Genomic DNA, 16839 nt, shown 5'->3' on the forward strand with positions numbered 1-16839 from the left:
GACTGGTTTGAGGTAGCTCGCCACAAATTGGTTTTCTGAGCCTGCCTTTTCCTCTTAGAGAAGCACTTGCAACCCATGTCCTCAGTTATTTGTTAGATATACTCCAGTTCTTTCTCCAGTTCGACAAATCCTATCAACGCGTTTTGGTTCTTCTGCAGTCCTGCTTTCATTATCAACAGTAGTATCTGAAATGTCTGTCTGATGGGATTACCTTTCCTAAAGACAAACTGATCGTCATACAACGTATCCACTTTAGTATCCAATTCTTATCAGCAACTTGGATGCATGAGCTGTTAGCTGATTTTGCGATAGTTATCAGACTTTGTTGTGTCTTGGTCTGATGGTATATCGCTAGTCTGATACATTCTACACTCCAACGTGAGTAATCGTATTGTTGTCTATTTCCTGACTAATGAAATGTTCCCCATCCCATCAGCCTTATCGTAAGTTTTCCAAAGTTATTTTAAATTTTAATGCTGGAAACCTTACATCTCACCTAATGACTCCTCTTTCTGCTCTATCCTTTCAACGTCCCCACAAGATAAACTTCTTGTAACAGCAACAAACGTGCCACCGCGGACTGTATTTAGCCTTAACAAAAATTACCGCTGAACGTATCTCCGGCTTTAGCCAGCTTACAGTGCCTGTAACGGTTTGAGCAACAGTGTTTTTCGTAGCTCTTGGGGACCAGCTATTTTCCCAACACAGCTACAGCATATTGTGTCTAAGAATCCTGCCTACTCGGTTCGCTAGATAAACAAGCAGAGAACTCGTATTAATGAGTGTTATTATAATTAATCAAATACAATACTAAACTCTGGCAACTACACAGATGTGTCACAAGCAAAGGGCGACATACGAAATAATCAGTCTTTGTAATGACTACTGGTCACTAACTGACAAAAATCTATCCTGAACTGATATCCAAGCGGCTATCTTGAAGCTGCTATCCAAGTGGTTAATCTTGAATGGGTTCAAATGGCTCTGAGCACTATGGGACTCAACATCTTAGGTCATAAGTCCCCTAGAACTTAGAACTACTTAAACCTAACTAACCTAAGGACATCACACACATCCATGCCCGTGGCAGGATTTGAACCTGCGACCGTAGCAGTCCCGCGGTTCCGGACTGCAGCGCCAGAACCGCTAGACCACCGTGGCCGGCCAGGTTAATCTTGAAGCTGCTATTGAACTGAACTGTCGCCAGTCGTGTGCAGCGCCTATGTCTTGTTCACGCAGAGGACACTGCTGTCGCTTTGTCGTCCTGGAAGAGAGGCAGGTCAGCTTGCGATTCGGTGACTTCTTCTCATAGCCTTCTCTTCCTTATCGACCCCGACTGGCATGCCGGTGCTTTACGCCGTAACATTCGTCCCCTCACCCCCTCCCCCGTCCCCAAGACGATGGACAGTCATCGTACATGAAACACGACCATGGGAAGGGAGGCAGGAGCGTGGACGTTCTGGTGGACTGGAAGCTGCAGATGAAGGGGACATCTGACTTCAGGTTCTGCCCCACCATCCACCGTTCGCTCTGGTGGAAACGTCCCTCGGGAAATGTCCAGAAAGATAGGCGTCCATCTCCTGAGGCTCATAGCAAGCAGTGGAAGGCGTCGGCTGCTGCGGCGTGGTCGGGTGCAACACCATCGGTAGCACGAGAGGAGGCGGAGGACTTGATGGCTCAGTCTCCATGGGGGCTTCCCACGGTGTCGAGCTGTGGCCATATTGTCCTTGTGATCCATGAATCTAGGGGAAGAGATACTCACCATGCCCATGACAGTGGCGAATTTGATTGTGATGGTGGCGCTACAATCCGTCTGGACCTGAAATGAGGGATATAAATGGGCTAAGTCGACGAACGATCTCTCCTCGCACCCACCGCCAGTGTGCTGGCGCTAGAAACCATGAAAAAAACGATATCATGCACAGCGAAGCGCTTCTTGCGGCTTTCCTTCGGCGCCAGATGCTGAAGAGGGTGGAGCAAGTGGAGCAGTGCCCGATTGTGGCGGTAGGGAAGAAATTCCGCCAGCGATGGTCCGTCTCTTGGATGCGAACAATAGTAGGCCAGAAACAGTTGCAATGCTTGATCCCTGGTGTGTGCGGTGCGAAGTTTGGCCATCTGCTGCTTGAAGATTCTGACAAAACTTTCTGCTTCGCCGTTTGACTGTGGTTCGAACGGTGCACTAGTTAAATGCTTTATGTGAAACCTTCCCGTCTCCTCTATACCTCTTTTGTTAATGATAATCTTCCCTTTTACAATAACCTATGTAACCTTCCCTTAGGATTTCTATCTCTTGCTTAATAATAAGAAATGAAATCTTTCCTTTGAAATTTATTTTCTTTCTGAATCTTCGCATACAAATTTAATTGCTGCTTATTAAAAGTGATATTCAGATTATTTCGACGAAACATAGAATGTGTCGTCGTCGTGGCCCTCAGTCGTTATCTGCAATAACCCAAAACTGTTCCTTACCTTTTTTACTGTTACTGGATCGCTATCTGACTGCTACATCGAACTGCGACATGAATATACTTACTCTGTTTTATTATAATCTATTAGCTGCTGGTGGGCTTTAATAATGAGTGGCTGTATTTATTACCAAAGCTGACGTTATTCTTTAATAGCAAAGCTGACGTTATTCTTTAATTAATTTTACTGAAGTTACGTAAATCATAGTTAAACTTTTTCTTGACAACAATAAAATTTTGCAAAGTTTTACGTTGATGGTTTTTGGGATGGATTATAATTAGAAATGCAATATTGTTGGCAGAAGTTTATTATATTCTGAATGAAATGATTTTACAAACGTTCAAATGGGACTTACTTTTTACAATAATCTTACAACTAGCAATGCGCAAACATACCTACAGTAGTCTTGAGTTTCTCAAAACATTAATTCAATAATATTAGTTCCTCTTATTATAATAGTTAGCTGATGTCTCTGTACATCCGTTTATAATCTCTTGTAAATCATAGCTAGGGTCTGGCAGGCACACCGCTCCTCTCAACCTCTCGCTTCAGACCTGCTACCGACTCGCTTCACTTCTTGCTTACTACTGACTTCCTACGAACGCTAAAGTGCGGTCTCTCCTGCCAACAATGCTTTCTGGTGCAGATAATCCCTGCGACCATTACAAAATGTATAAATGCGCGGTCTTTCCAGCTATTTTCTTAAAATGTATCCATATGCCGTCTCTCTCGCCCTTTTTAAAATTATATCAATTTGCTGTCTCTCTTGTCAACAATACTTTGGTGCAGACATTCCCTGCTACCACAATTATTTCCAGAGTGACAAATATTACTTATTCCTACTTAATCCTATGAATAAAATACAAACATCTTTCATAAATTGTGATTTGACAATAAACAATAGAAATATACACGTCTTACATATGACATTGCGTTCACAGAATGTTTCAAAATCATTTGACGTGGACTCGAGTCCGCTGTCCATCACTATGACATCAGGCAAACTTTAGAGGCGAAAGATAGAGGACTACGCCTGAGCTACGTTACATTTTTGTATTCATAGGCGCTGCAAAAGGAAACTTGCAATGAGACTCTACAACAATGAGAAAGCGTACGTTCCAAATGGTTCCACAAAGTTTATATGCATACATTGCCACGATGATTGCGACCGAGGCCAAGCAGAGAGTGTTTGGGACGCAGCTGACTGATTTTGCACACATGCTTGACACTGTGACGTTATCTATTCCATTTTGGGTGTCCATACGCTGCCAAGTACAGTATCGACGTGCTAACTATTTTGTACGAACAATCCCTCAGTGTCCCAGATGAAGCAACTGCTACATGTCTTTTTGCAAAGCTATGGTGATAAAGACATGTGGCTGTTCACTGTCATTGTGAACAAGAATCACTCCTTGCTGTACAGCGAGGCTATGCCGACTTGCAAAATATTAGCGTACTACAGTCTTCTCTTCCCTATCGTTCCCGTCTGGTGTGCCAGCGCTTGACTTTACGCCGTAACATGACAGGTTACAACTATTATTACAATGTGATTCTTGATAATCAAAATATCCACGGGTGTGCTGCCGGTCTATAGTGTCCAACGGGCACAATATTTCGGCGATCATACATGTCGCCATCATCAGGTGAACTGACGGACTGAGCTCCCGTGAACGCGCCGGCACGGAGATCCGTACGCTATGGCTGCTCAGAGGGAACTGGGTTCGGTCGCGGCGGTCGCGCAGTGGAACAGATTGCGACGGCGTCTTTTCGAAAAAATGGGTACTCAGAGTGGCAGATCCAACGTGCTCTCCGCCCAACCACTCCAGCACAACCTGTAGAGATGGATGAAGTCACGAGGGAGGAGGTAGGCACTGCATTTATTCCATACACAGGCGCACTCTCGGGGAAAATCGCCCGCATTCTGAAGAAACACCAGGTCGGAACTGTGTTTTGTCCTCCAAATAAAACTCGTGCACTGGTGGGGAGCGCCAAAGATGACCTCGGTTTGAGGAAGGCCGGCGTGTACCAGATTCCGTGTCAATGTGGCAAGTCGTATATTGGTCAGACGATGTGTACCGTCGAGGATCGATGCCGTGAACACCAGAGGCACACTCGACTGATGTATCCGAGCAAGTCGGCGGTCACTGAACATTGTTTGTCGGAAAATCACGCCATGGAGTATGACCGCACGAGGATTCTGGTACAGACGTCGAGATACTGGGACAGCGTTGTTAGAGAGGCCATCGAAATTCGCACCAATGACGACCTCATAAACCGTGACTGTGGCTATAATCTTAGCAAGGCTTGGGAACCAGCGATTGGGTTGATCAAGAGTAAATCGAGCAAACATATAGTTGTGACGACCACGGCGGACAGAGCCATCACACCGACGTCATCTCAGACGCCATCGCAATCTGTTCCACCGCGCGATCGTGGCGCGGGGCGCGGACCGCGGAGGGAGCGCGCCGCGGGCGGAGAGTATTTGAATCTGCCGCCGCCGCGACCGAATCCAGTTCCCTCTGAGCAGCCATAGCGTACGGATCTCCGTGCCGCCACGTTCACAGGAGCTCAGTCCGTCAGTTCACCTGGTGATGGCGACATGTATGATCGCCGAAATATTGTGCCCGTTGGACACTATAGACCGGCAGCACACCCGTGGATATTTTGATTATTATTACAATGGTTCCTAGAGCTGCGTTCTTCCTGTGTTCAGCGTGCACCTTTTGAGACTGAAGTGTTTTTTATGTTTCCCAGAGACCTTCTAACCCAGTCCACACCGTTCAGCACACGCCTCTCATGTAGCCAACTCTAGATTTGTGATGGAGTTCTGGCCTATATAGCGGAACGTGAAATGCGACTTCGCCATGGCACAAGTCGAGGAATCGGCAGCCTACGCGGTCTTAGAACCGTCTGAGCCTCTGATTCACACCCTCCACTCGACTCTGTACCATAGGTTTGCAAACCGTCCTGTCGACTAGGCTTCAAAAACCTTGCTTTCTCCTCACTAGCAACATTGGCAGCCCTTACCACTTGAGATACCCACTTGAAAGGAGAGAGAATCTGTTCTGATCCAAAGCGACACACATCATTGTTACCAACATGAGTCATGAATTGCAGCAGGCAGCACGATGTGACTACCCGGATCTCGTAGGCTCAGAGGTTCTGAAATAGGATTAGCGACTATATCCGCCTCTGGGACGGTGTCGGTCACAGACAACAAATGGAAGCTGTTTGTCAGGCAGTTCGGTGAGACATTCGGCCCTGCGGGAAATCTTTCGCCACCTGCCGCGCCCTTAGGTGACCTTCCACTCGACCACGGGTGAGGGGTCAGCCTTAAGCGAGCGTTACCATGTTGAACTGTCGGACGATACACTATCTCCTACTGGTTCAAATATGGTTCAAATGGCTGTGAGCACTATGGGACTCAACTGCTGAGGTCATTAGTCCCCTAGAACGTAGAACTAGTTAAACCTAACTAACCTAAGGACATCACAAACATCCATGCCCGAGGCAGGATTCGAACCTGCGACCGTAGCGGTCTTGCGGTTCCAGACTGCAGCGCCTTTAACCGCACGGCCACTTCGGCCGGCTCTCCTACTGGTATTGAGGCAAGAACGAAGCCCATCCTTGCAATTTATGGGCAGTTCGTACAGGAACCAGCTTCATCACAAGAAACAAGGACTCCAATGACTTGTGATTCGTTACCAAGTATAATATTCTGCCATATAAATAGTGGTGGACTTTGATGACACCAAACACAATAGCCAATGCTTCTTTCTCTATTTGTGACTAGTTACACTGAGCTTTGGACAACACTACTGATGCGAAAGCAATAGGTACGTCTTGATCACCAAATCCATAAGTGGAATCGTCAACTTGCAACACAAATGGTTTGTCAGGATCAAAGTGAACCAAGCATCGATCAGTGAGCAATGCATCTTTAAGTTTTTGAAAAGCGTCTTGGCACTAATCTGTCCACAGGGGACGGTCTTGCGACGCAAGCGATGCAATGGAGCTGTGATTTGTGCAGAATTCGGTATGAACCGCATTTAGTGGATCACTTTCTATAAGACTGACTGCAATTCTGTGACACAGCGAGTAACTAGCATGCCATGACTGAATAACGAATGTGACTGAAAAGGATGTGTATACCTTGACTGTTTACGACATGACCAAGATATTGCAACTCAGGTTAAAAAAACTCACACTTGTCGAGTTTACAGTTTAGTCCTGCATCAGATAACACACGAAACAAAGCATCCAAATTTGCAAAGTGCTCTTCAGGTGTACGACCTGCTACGGCAGTATCGTCCCAATACTTAGAACATATTGGTTCTTCAGCAGTCAGCAGTTCTAGATACTGTAGGAAAATAGCGGGTGAAAGAGCACTGCCAAAACGCAAACGCAAATATTGAAACAAAACCAAATGAGTGTTCAGAGCACACACGGTTTCGAATTCTTTATCTGGTGGTGTTTGTAGATATGTGACGCACAAATCAATTTTCGAAAAGTAGCTACCAGCACCTAACCTGTCCGTGACAACCTCTCAACCTCTGGGCGTGGCAATGGGTAAGCGTCATTCACAGTTTGTGGGTCGACTGTAGACTGAGCAAAAAAAAAAAAAAAAAAAAAGGGACCTAAATGTTTGGGCAGAAAAAACTGACCTTGGCTGTTGACCAGCTACTATCGACACAATAGCTCCACTATGTTGCAAATTGTTTAGTTCAGCAGCCACTTTGTCCCATAATGCAATGGGAACAGTTCTGGCCAGGCAGAATTTCGACTGAGCATTGTCTTTCACGGTAATATGTGCAACAAAATTAGTAGCCTTGCGTAAACCTTCTGAAGAGAGTTCAGGGAATTCTTTCAGCAAGTCTTTGACATTGAATCCAGTCACTGACAACACTATGATCTGAATTTGAAATTCAAAATAATCAAGCGAATCAAGGTTACATGTTTTCTCACAGTCGCGTGATTGTAGCACACTGAAATTCACAGTTCACGTAAGCAAGAGATACATGCTGGGCAAAGTACATTTTCTGAGAACGAGAGTGTCATGTTCATTATAAGCCGTCAGGTGCTTGCTAGTTTTAGACAGACATGGGGATCCTAACATTTCATATATGTGACGATTCTGCAATGTAACAGAGGCACCTATATCCAACTGAAATTTCACACGTTTTCCACTAAGATGCAAATGAACAAAAAGTTTGTCGCACTGCTGTAGCACTGAAGAAAGAAACTGTTTGCTTGCTAGTTTGGCTAATGCCTGCAGTAGGCTTTGAATACACTGCATTGATTACATTGGCCTTGTGACAAGATTTTTCTGAGTGGGCAGAACTCTTATGTTTGTTCCATTGCAAACGTATGGGTTGTATGTGATCTAGCTTGCCACAATCATAACACTGCGCTTGTCAGGACAGGCAGTCTTGGTGTTTGTGCCATGAATCGCATTGGCGGCATGTCTTAATTCTATTCAGAGATGTAGCAGCCTGTTTGGAGAACTGCTTGTGCAGTGTGACATGTGCGTGCTGTTGCTGGCTACTGGGCCAGTAGTGGCCAAGGGACGACTCAACACAACAAACTGGTGGCTGCTCAAATTTATCGGCCGGTGTGGCACCTGAAACGTACTGACACAGAATTTGCACAAGACTGTGAAATGAAGGATTTGACTGTTTCAAAATCTGCTCCCTAAATTTGCCATCAGTTATACTGTACACGATCACATCATGCAACATAAAATCGGAATATAAAGCACCACAGGCACTTTCGAATTTGCATTTCCTCATCATACCCAGCTAATCTGTTACCCACTGTTTGTTCTGACATTTTCTTGCAATGAAAGAATTGGTACCTATCTGCCACCACATCCACTTGTTCGTCATAGTAGCTAGTTAGAGAGTCTGTAACCTGATCATAGGTGATGTGTCGACAGAAGTGCCGACACAGTGTTATTTTTAGGGGGCCGATAGGCACGCTATCTAACGCAGACGGGCGTGAATTCTGGAACAGGATAAGTAGTGAATTCTCATAAGAAAAGTATGCAGATCCTCAAATACTTATCTTTTATTGTTTGATGAATACAGCGTTCTTGTTGAGACATTTATACGATAACTCTCAAACTAGGTAAGGCTAATGGCGCCTTGCTAGGTCGTAGCCATGGACTTAGCAGAAGGCTATTCTAAATGTCTTTCGGCAAATGAGAGGAAGGCTTCGTCCGTATTGTCGCTAGCAATGTCGTCCGTACAACTGGGGCGAGTCTCTATCGTATATCGAGACCTGCCTTGTGCTGGCGCTAGGTCTGCGATCACACAGTGGCGACACGCGGGTCCGACATGTACTAAATGGACCGCGGCCGATTTAAGCTACCACCTAGCAAGTGTTGTGTCTGGCGGTGACACCACAATAGGACAGTTCACTCAGAGTGGCATTAGAGAATCAAATCTGAATGAGGCAGAAACTGCACTTTCTACTGTTGACAAACAGTAATGTAGTCTTGCAGTACCTGGTACTTTCTGGGCAAGGGTGTGAGCTTCATAATGTGGCAGCCACCCCATCCATTTCTCTCCTTTTTCGTTAAACTGGCGGAAAGACGGTATGGCGCTCGGAGCTACAGTTGTTGCATGTTTGTCCAGTGGTTGTGCTGTGTTTGTTGCTTGGTTGGCCAGTAACTGCTGTACCGTACTTAGCAGGGTTGCAATCTGCTGCAATCTGAAACTGAAATATCTGTCAGGTTACCTTCCATTCAGAAAGCTGTTGCATTCAGCGACTGTTATATTGACTTGTAAATTATAGACTGCAGCGAGCAGTCGTCCTTTTTAAATTTTATTGTGCAGATCTAGATTTCAGCTAGAAGCTAGCCATTCTCAATGCACTATTATTTTCGCTCAATGCATGTACTTCCCTGTTTGTCAGGCTTCATTCACAGTTCATCCGCCTGAGGGACAGTGTCAGCCACAGACAGCAACTGCAACCTGTTTGTCAGACCAATCACTGAGGCTTTAGGTTCTTACCTGCGGCAAATCTTTCACCTTCCATGCCCGGAGGCGACCTTCCATTCGACCGTAGGTGAGGGGTCAACCTCAATACGATTAGTAGCTGGGCTGGCCACCGATGCCGACCGACTGGCGAACTCGTTGATCGTGCTGGACGTCTGTTGGGTCCCCACGGCCAGCCTGCAACAGTGATGCCCATCCACTGAAGCCTCAAGCTGTGTAACCAAAGCCAACACAGTCTGGAGGTGAGAACGAAGCGTCACCAACTCAGTTCTCATCTGCACACAGCAGTCACTGCCCCTATCCATACTAAGGACCATGGAATACTAGATTATACAGACAAACAAAGGACTAATATCACACACTACGAAACTCTATTGTACACAGTGTGAAGACGCAATAACTGTGTGTAGTAGGATAGATTGAGCTGCAGAGGTTCCTAAACTAAACTACCAAAGCACACAAGTGAGACTAAATAATCCTTTAAGATGTAAAGAATTCGGTTTACTTTCCGGCATAAACAAAAACACGAGAACTGTGTCTATTAGATACTAAAGAAACACTCAGCAACTCTAAACGTAAACGACCAAAGCACACAAATGAAACTAAATAAATCCCTCCAGGTCATGAACCTTTAAAATTTCACAATCAGTTACTTCTCTGTTGCTGCTCTGTCTTCGCCTTTGGCTGCTGTCTGGTTGTTTTCCACTCAACATCCGTATAACTTTCAGATCTCCACCCAGTTTTCAGAAATAATTATCATTGCGTAAGTGACTCAGCAAATCTCAACTAGTCCCGTAAGTCTCCTTCTTGTCAACCGAGTATCCGAAATGAGGGTTATTTATTAAAAGGAGGATTGTTTTTAGACACGAATTAGAGGAATCAGTATAGAGTTTCCGTTCCTGAGGGTTGTAAACATGACACGCTACTCCAAACAAACTATTGATTTTACTATTGCACACACACTCGTTAGAGAGAAAGAGAAAAGGGTTAGAAACTCACTATGGAACCTCCTGCACGAAGTCACTTTAATACCCTGAGTGAGCAAAAAGTATCTGTGCAATTGTGAAGTCACTAACTCAGATTGCCCATGTTCAGATTAGTTCCTCCTGCGTAATTAGATGAGGCAGTGTTGAATGTAGCGTCTACTCTGGATCCGGACCAGCGTGTGCTGTATTGGTTGGTGCCGCTGTTTCGTTCTCACTGCTCTCGGATAGCATCTCTATATGGGTTTCATCAATGGTCCTATCCCTTGGTTGCTTAGGGGGTGGGTAAGGATCACGAGGAACTGGCAGCATGGTTGAAGGAGGGTTAGGATATGGAATAGCACGTTTTGATTTTACAGACTACTCTTTCACTTTGGTTAAACAGGAATAGTAGTCAGTGGCATTATCTTTCTGTCTGCGCCACGCCATTGGTAACACAAATATCATTAATGCTCGAGAACTCTGCAGTCACTTATTCAAGTTACTTGAACGTGTGCCACAACAAAGATGTGAAGCACAATATTTATCTTGGTGGTCAACCCTGAAGCCAAAATACAACTCGTTTGCATTCACAACTACAGGAGTACGTTTATGCCCTTATATGTAAAAACATGGTTCAAATGGTTCAAATGGCTCTGAGCACTATGGGACTTAACATCTGTGGTCATCAGTCCCCTAGAACTTAGAACTACTTAAACCTAACTAACCTAAGGACGTCACACACATCCATGCCCGAGGCAGGATTCGAACCTGCGACCGTAGCAGTCACGCGGTTCCGGACTGAGCGCCTTAACCGCGAGACCACCGCGGCCGGCTGTAAAAACATATTGGGATTGTTAGCACGGTGGCAAGATAGTTCGTACAGATATATCTGACAGGATATACTTGTGTACAACAAACTTCCCACAAGCGCAGTACACAATTCAGTGGTAATTGCGATTACAATGTAGTACCAATACTCTTTTTTTTTTTTTGAGTTTGCATGAAAATTCACCAGGTGGTAGCATAAGGCATAAATGATAATTCTATTTATGACAGCTAATACTAGATGGACAAACACAGAGATCAAACTACATACAGAGAAGAAAATCTTCCTGTTGTATGCAAAATGAAACTTGGTTCAATTAAATTAACGCATATTTCCAAAACTGAGAAAAAACTGGTATGCAGAAGAAAGTAAGAGACGGAGGAAAACAAAAATTCGAATCTGAATTCAGCATACGAAACTTAGTGATAATCACTCGTTTTCGTGCAGAGAGCAAAGAGTGTGTTCGACAGTGCTACAAGCAACTGTCTCAGAATTGGTATGTAGTACAACCCACTACTGCGATAGCTCGTGGGAATGAAATCAGTTAACTACAAATGCAAAACATGTGGTATAGTGAAATCAGGTGGAATAACTGCATGTGTTTTGTAATTCAACTAAGGGGACATTGAAATCCCAACAGAAAATTGCACTGATGAAAACGCCCTCGTTTTTTTATGAATGTTGATCCATAGTGTACAATAAAACAGATGTATAATGAGTTACATACCATTAAAATACATCGTATAGTCTACGAATTGGTATTTCATTTGTATACTATGACCTGTAACCAACAGAAAAACAGAGTGGTCTTTAGACAGATTCCCAGTATGTCGATTATACGCACACGAAAAATGGTGAACAATTAAAAAGTAACCCTACGTACAGCCTCCTGATGTAAAATAAGTTTAAGTTATCATACATATCCTATACATCAGAATGTTTAGATGAGGATAATTTCCAAAACCACCCAGTAAGTAACGTGCAGCCGCCTCTACACAAACAGTAGCCACAGTTAGCCTTGCCTGACGAGGAATGACATCAGCATCAGTCAAAGCAGTACCCAATCGACCAGCACGGAAAACAATTTGACAACGAGGAATGTCAGTTATTGTATAGTACTCTATTACTCATATATTGTAACACAGTGTGACTTAATATTATGAATTTATAAGTAAACTGGGCAACTGGATTGCTTAGATTTATTCGTTGATCGAGTTTTCTATCAAAAGGACTTGGTTTTTCAAAAGCTTCCTACATCTCACCTTAAAGGCAAAACCTGAACTCTGAATTTGGTAATCTCACAGCTGTAATTCATACCATTGTTCTACAAATAACCAATTAATATTGAATATTCACAGTGCATAGGATGGAAAGTAGCACAGTAGTTGCTGATAATCTCGAAGCAAACTTACCATCTGCAACACGGAATAAATCTACCGAAAATACTGAAAGCAATCTCACGTTGTCTCAATGTATGCACCGCAGCAATTCTCACTGGACAGATAACCGTGCAAAGGGCCAAATATTCCATTTGGATCCCATTACTGATTACTATATGAACCCAAGACCACATGGCTCCTTAAAAATGTGACATTCAATATATACACTCCTGGAAATTGAAATAAGAACACCGTGAATTCATTGTCCCAGGAAAGGGAAACTTTATTGACACATTCCTGGGGTCAGATACATCACATGATCACACTGACAGAACCACAGGCACATAGACACAGGCAACAGAGCAAGCACAATGTCGGCACTAGTACAGTGTATATCCACCTTTCGCAGCAATGCAGGCTGCTATTCTCCCATGGAGACGATCGTAGAGATGCTGGATGTAGTCCTGTGGAACGGCTTGCCATGCCATTTCCACCTGGCGCCTCAGTTGGACCAGCGTTCGTGCTGGACGTGCAGACCGCGTGAGACGACGCTTCATCCAGTCCCAAACATGCTCAATGGGGGACAGATCCGGAGATCTTGCTGGCCAGGGTAGTTGACTTACACCTTCTAGAGCACGTTGGGTGGCACGGGATACATGCGGACGTGCATTGTCCTGTTGGAACAGCAAGTTCCCTTGCCGGTCTAGGAATGGTAGAACGATGGGTTCGATGACGGTTTGGATGTACCGTGCACTATTCAGTGTCCCCTCGACGATCACCAGTGGTGTACGGCCAGTGTAGGAGATCGCTCCCCACACCATGATGCCGGGTGTTGGCCCTGTGTGCCTCGGTCGTATGCAGTCCTGATTGTGGCGCTCACCTGCACGGCGCCAAACACGCATACGACCATCATTGGCACCAAGGCAGAAGCGACTCTCATCGCTGAAGACGACACGTCTCCATTCGTCCCTCCATTCACGTCTGTCGCGACACCACTGGAGGCGGGCTGAACGATGTTGGGGCGTGAGCGGAAGACGGCCTAACGGTGTGCGGGACCGTAGCCCAGCTTCATGGAGACGGTTGCGAATGGTCCTCGCCGATACCCCAGGAGCAACAGTGTCCCTAATTTGCTGGGAAGTGGCGGTGCGGTACCCTACGGCACTGCGTAGGATCCTACGGTCTTGGCGTGCATCCGTGCGTCGCTGCGGTCCGGTCCCAGGTCGACGGGCACGTGCATCTTCCGCCGACCACTGGCGACAACATCGATGTACTGTGGAGACCGCACGCCCCACGTGTTGAGCAATTCGGCGGTACGTCCACCCGGCCTCCCGCATGCCCACTATACGCCCTCGCTCAAAGTCCGTCAACTGCACATCCGGTTCACGTCCACGCTGTCGCGGCATGCTACCAATGTTAAAGACTGCGATGGAGCTCCGTATGCCACGGCAAACTGGCTGACACTGACGGCGGCGGTGCACAAATGCTGCGCAGCTAGCGCCATTCGACGACCAACACCGCGGTTCCTGGTGTGTCCGCTGTGCCGTGCGTGTGATCATTGCTTGTACAGCCCTCTCGCAGTGTCCGGAGCAAGTATGGTGGGTCTGACACACCGGTGTCAATGAGTTCTTTTTCCCATTTCCAGGAGTGTATATCCTAAATTTGGTTCTGGGAATGTATGTGTTTAAATGCAAGAGATTTCGCCTCACTCGATAATTACTGCAGCCGAATAGATACGTTGAACTGATATGAAGAATCGTACTGAGTGTTACAAGTTCCTAGGGGCGTTTATGCGGTCGCAAGACCAACAACTTCGTTTATATGATATTCGTGAAACCGGCGAAAATTAGAACAAATCTTAGGTGAACGAACCACACATTCAACTCAGCTATGAATCAGATGTACCATATAGAGAAGATGCGTCCTGGTGCACACTAATCGAAACCGAATTTCCCACCTCGCTAGTTATAATGCATAGGTAAAGACAATAAAACCTCGTTTCAAATGTCTCCCCACGTGCAAATATTACCTTGTTTCCTGGCCACGTCCACAGAAAAATGCTGTTTGCAGTTCTAATTATAATCTCTGCATACCAACCCAGTCAGCAGTCCTACATCACTCACCTTCCTCAATATATTTTAGCATAACAATATTTATCACTCTACAGCACACACAAGAACCGAACAGAATGGAAGTCAGACCGGAATACGAATCTTTTTCCTTGATCATCCTTGTCTGCTCTGACCACATCAAATTCTGAATGGCTGAGCCACTGCTCGTCCCAAAGACCATAGTTAAGACAAACACCATAAACGACCTGGGAATAACTACAGAGATAAGATTTAGAAGGCAGAGATATCTTTAGCAAAGATTACATGCGACAAGTTATGATAAATTGTAGGGTGACAAATATAATAGGCAAAACATAAAACTGTATATACACAGCGCACATTTATCACGAAGAATGACAGCCTACCGGAAAATCATGCATAGTAACTGTATATCTACATGATAACAAAATGGTGAAACTCAGCCAAGTAAAGTATTTATACAAACCAGTGTATTACATGCAAGAAACGTGCTCTAGTGGAATAAATCTTTCTAAAAATATAAGTGTTCCTTTATTACATACATCCAAAACCTGTATCTACTCAAGAAATAAATAAACTAAAAAGAAATAAATCATCATTAAGTGTTGCAGAATAAAATTATTAATGTAAGTCCCTGTGACTGTTGGTCGAAAAACTGAAGTAAGGGCTGTTGCAAGCAATAACTGCACCACAAACAAATTTAAGTCTTGATGAAACTTCTGTCCATTAAATCACGCGGGTCACCATGAACAGCACTAAGATATACATTGTTAGTCATGTAAATACCGGTGGAGAAATTCTTGATGTTTTTCATGGAGTATTTCTTCTATGATTTCTGATATTTGTCTTGAGAATTTCAGCTCATAATGTATGCCCATAATTTTAACAAAATATTAATTAAATGACCTTATTCTTTCTGAAGAAAATACCGCTAGTAGCACTGAAACTTGGTTAATGTTGGCACAATAAACTTTAAGCAAATGATTGGCTATAGATATCACTTATTGACAATTTGGTAAGAAGAATAATATTAATTCCACACACATTCATTCTACTTACAGCTGTTCCATTTCAAAGTGCATAACAATACCTTCAAATGGTTCAAATGGCTCTGAGCACTATGGGACTCAACTGCTGAGGTCATCAGTCCCCTAGAACTTAGAACTAATTAAACCTAACTAACCTAAGGACATGACAAACATCCATGCCCGAGGCAGGATTCGAACCTGCGACCGTAGCGGTCTTGCGGTTCCAGACTGCAGCGCCTTTAACCGCACGGCCACTTCGGCCGGCCATAACAATACCTCGGCAGTTTCTCAGTTACGTAATGTTTCAGACAGATCACAGCAGGCTTTCTTGTTTTTGCTGGATTTCTAGAGCGATCCAACATTCAGTAAGTCAAATTGTTCAAATGGCTCTGAGCACTATGGGACTTAACATGAGGTCATCAGTCCCCTAGAAGTTAGAACTACTTAAACCTAACTAACCTAAGGACATCAAGCGCATCCATGCTCGGGGCAGGATTCGAACCTGCGACCGTAGCGCTCGCGCGGTTCCAGACTGAAGCGCCTAGAACCGCCCGGCCACTCCGGCCGGTTCCAATAAGTCCAAACCTAGTTCCAGCCAGAAACTATTGTAATTGACTCTGCCTGTCATTTACAGCTCCAGAATTTTTTTTGTCTTTTAGATATCAAGACAGCCTGGCTGCACTCGTTTTACAAATGTTTACAAATATTGTTAGTGTCACAACGCTGTTTTTATATTTTCAGTGTGAATGAATTAAGTAGAAGGGGTACACATATTTAGGATTTAGGTCCACTGTTTACTTTTCACAGTTTTCAACAGTGTTTGAGGTGTCACTGAAAATTTATAAATACATTCACTATTCAGTAGAGCAGAATCCTAGATTTGCAACGAAATGCAAAGACAATTTCGTTTAAGAGTTTGGGGTAAAAATTCTGTATCGTTGCATATATCTCCACTGCCCCTCTCCCCCCCACCACACACACACTCACGCACACACACACACACACACACACACACACACACACACACACACACACTAAGAATAGGAGTATGATATGCCCTAGGACATGTTAAGATTTTTGCAGTAGATAG

This window comes from Schistocerca serialis, chromosome 8, assembly GCF_023864345.2.
Source record: "Schistocerca serialis cubense isolate TAMUIC-IGC-003099 chromosome 8, iqSchSeri2.2, whole genome shotgun sequence".
Taxonomy (NCBI): domain Eukaryota; kingdom Metazoa; phylum Arthropoda; class Insecta; order Orthoptera; family Acrididae; genus Schistocerca; species Schistocerca serialis.